Below are 3,741 nucleotides of genomic sequence, written 5' to 3' on the forward strand. Positions count from 1 at the left end.
GCGCGGTGTCCGTTCGAACCTATCACCTTCCCGACGACGAGTGGATGCGCTACGTGTTGAGCATCATTAAATGTCTCCTATAATTTTTAGCTTGTATGACAACATCCATAAAACTGTAGCTAAACAAATCAAACGAAAAAACGAACAGACAATTAAAAATCATAAAAAAAATTATAAGTTACTCCACTTTTAAATTGTTCTTTTTCTCTTTCATAACTAATAAATTGCAAAGTTGGAAAACAATGGGACGATTCTAGTATGCCTAAATGTATTCATTACGGACGGACGGAGCAGACCAATTTAGAAAAAAAATCGTTTTTAAAAATAAGCGAATATGAGAAACTAGGCTTAGGTGTATGCGGAAATGACCACACACCGAAATATATTTCAATATAAATCTAAATGTTTAACAAGGTTAGGGAAAGGTTATAACATTTGAATTATAGTTTATAAATATATTTATTGGTATATTTATTACTAGCGGTTGCGCACATAGCTTAAAGACGCTTTATATTTGAAGTGGAAGGCAGAAAAATAACGTTAACCTAAATCTTAATTTGAAAAGCTTAAGACCATCCCAAAACCTACAAGAAGCTTCTCTAATATGATAACCTCATTTAGTTTAGTGGTTAGCGAGATCTTGAAGGGCAAACAAACATAACTATTACTAGTTGCATCCCTTTATTTTAGTGGGTTTGCAAAACTGTAATTAATCAATACTCCTGTTATTGCCATCTTTAGCCTAACTTCATTCATAGCTTCAGATAAAAAAAATTTTAATAGATTTTCTCGTATTCATTCGAATCCAGTGGACAGGAACCGGTTCTCATCCATACGAAAAAACTATGTCTAGCATCGTATTATATCCTGCTTTCTACGAATATAAAAATGTACAATCATAAGATTAAAACCAGTTTTTTAGCCCCGAGGTAAGCTGTTTATAATACGATGCGAGAAATAACTATTACCCCTGGCCAGTATGTATAAAGATCTATCTGGTAGGTTTCGTGAATATTTTTTCTTCAGAGCTCGAATTTTGGGTTGAGGTTTCGTGATTTTATTAATGGTACGTCTGTTTAATTTCTACTGCAAGAAGGTTGGCAAATTTAAATGGGAGAACGCATACTAGGCTTTCCTGAAAAGCATATATTCGTCGTATACCAGTGTCCGTCGCTTATTCACTTCAGTTTAAAGTTAATAATTTTACGAAAAAACTGCATAGCCATAAGAAATTGTAACCCCCAATAATTTCTTGAATTATCTTTATAAAACTAAAATGTTTTTAAAGCGAAGCTTTTCTATAATTAGGGCCGGTCCGTCCGTAACGGATAGCTTTTTTCGTTAATTTAAGCATGTTAGAATTGTCCTATCGATTTCAAATTTTGCATGGTAATTCCTTTAATAGTTATGTACGATTTAGAAAGCGTAGCAACTCTATAATAATCACTTAAATGTCCGTACGTCCATTTTAAACAAGTTGATTTTTTTACTTTTTTAACATCAAATTTTTATGTGATCTAATCATCCGATTGATCTGATTTTTGGTATATTGATTCCTGGGACAACAAAGTATAATGTAATAAGCGAAGCAACTCTATAATCAAGTTCTAAAAATGTAAGTATGTCCATAAACATTATCCTGAATCAAGCTGTTTTCAACAAATTTACTTACTTTTGCTTTGACTCTTCCACATTTATATTCTGATTATTCAGTTCTGACACTATACAAGTATTAATATCCGTTTGTCCTACCGTTTCTGTGCTTCGCTTTTATGGATGTTGTCATCCTTGTTTTTTCTTTATACCATTCCATAACTAGGGTCTAACGTCCGTAACGGTTAGCTCTCAAGTTTATATGCAGCTTTGTTTAAACTTGTATATTATTATTCTTCTTATTAAAATTTGACACTTTGTTCTTACGTCTGATTCCAGAACTTCGCTTTCATGTATGTTGTCATCCTTGTTTTCCTGTAAATTAAAATACTAACCTGTCAAAAAAATAAATGAGAAATTATTTAGATATTTATTGAACAAATATTAGAACAGGTTAAATATATTTACATAAATAACAAAATCACTGGTTAAAAAGAATAAGCACAGGATATATATTGGTCTTAAATTATACATAAATTAGGGTTGGCAATCCGAATCCGGAATCCGTCCAATGTTTGGACAATTTGGGAATCCAGAATCCGTTATTTTTAAAGCGGATTCGGATTCTTCATTGTTAGGCTAAAATTAGCTTCTTGAGTTTTTTTTTGGGCCAAAGATTACACAGCTTTCCATGCTTATTTTAGGTTAGGTTAAGTTAAGTAAGGGTTAGAAAATAGCCGCTGTAGGGTCTAGAAATAGGGGGGAAGCTACTGTGAAAATAAGAAAAAAAAGCAGCTTTAGATTCTTCCCAGTACCCGGTAATATTAAATCAATTATTTTTAAAAAGGCATTTTAAATATTGCTAGAATCCGAAATCCGTCAGAAAAAAATAAGAATCCGGAATCCACGGATTAATGTTTTTTTTGGCGGATTTTTGTAAGAATCCGAATTGGGTCCAAAAATTGGACGGATTGCCAACCCTAACATAAATATTACTTACATAAACAAATAATCAGAACTGCTTATTTTTAAACAAGAGGTTGGTTATTAAAAAAAGAACGGCTAAATCGACTAAGTGGAACCTTGTAAAAGTGTCTGACTATGACGTCAGAAAAACTTAACAATTAACCAATGAGAAGCCAGTATTCACTGTAATTGACCAATGGTAAAATATATAGCGATCTCTCATTGGTTAATTGTTAATTTTTTCTGACGTCATAGTCAGACACTTTTACGGGGTTCGACTAAGTGTAACCAAATCCAGAAAAAAGAGAAATTAAACTAAATTAATATTTGAGGGGCAGATAAAAAGATCGTCTTTACTACGAAGTGTAGCTCCCAAAAATTACGAAAAAATCAGCTGAAATAACCAAATATTTTTTCCAAATAATTCCGTTGTTGGTTACAGCTGAACTAAATAATCAAATAACCAAATTTTAAACAATAAATCGATTCATTTTAAAGTGTTTTAAAATCATAGAAGGGTTATCATGAAGATATTAACCTTTTTTATATAATCTTTATGATTTGGTTACCAATTGCCGCTATTTCAGCGATACTAGTTTTTTTTAAGAACCCACCTAGACAAAATAATATTTTATTTTGCTTACTTTTATGTTACACTCTATTTCTTAATTTTCCATTGAAATTACATTCAATTTGACGTGATGGTAATCTTCAAAGTAAAAAAGAAAATAATTTAAAAATTTGGCCACTTTTATCACACATTGACGTCAGATTTTTTTTACCCTGAAGATTCCAGACAGGTGATAATGACTAAAATTAACCAGAGTTGCTTACTAAGAGATATAAGTTTTCCGGAATTTTAATGTAGGGAGTAGATTTGAAATCTGCATCAAATTTTAAGGATTTTTTTATAAAATTCGTTTTTTGTAAAATTCTTTATCTAAAAGCGAAAATACATTTTAAGTTAATTAATTTTGACCAATAGGATAGGTGGATTTTAAACTATCTGCGCTCTAATTGGTTGAATGATGTACGACATCCAATCAGAGCGCAGATTTTTTAAATCAACCAATCACAGATGCCAAAATTAATTAACTTAATTTGTATTTCCGCTTTTAGATAAAGAATTATACAAAAAACGAATTTTATAAAAAATCCTTAAATTTTGATGCAGATTCCTAC

At 31.1% G+C, this 3,741-nt stretch overlaps 1 long non-coding RNA gene across 1 annotated transcript; it reads right to left on the bottom strand.

Moving 5' to 3' along the window:
* Nucleotides 1–2,009: 2,009 nt before the first annotated feature.
* On the bottom strand, nt 2,010–3,264 carry LOC145315885 (uncharacterized). Its single transcript, XR_013878170.1, has 3 exons — nt 3,129–3,264; nt 2,573–2,655; nt 2,010–2,113 (listed from the first exon to the last, which is right to left on the bottom strand). It is a non-coding gene; the product is annotated as an uncharacterized LOC145315885 (long non-coding RNA).
* Nucleotides 3,265–3,741: the final 477 nt, after the last annotated feature.

This window comes from Acartia tonsa, chromosome 4, assembly GCF_053477335.1.
Source record: "Acartia tonsa isolate MP-2025a chromosome 4, ASM5347733v1, whole genome shotgun sequence".
Lineage (NCBI taxonomy): Eukaryota > Metazoa > Arthropoda > Copepoda > Calanoida > Acartiidae > Acartia > Acartia tonsa.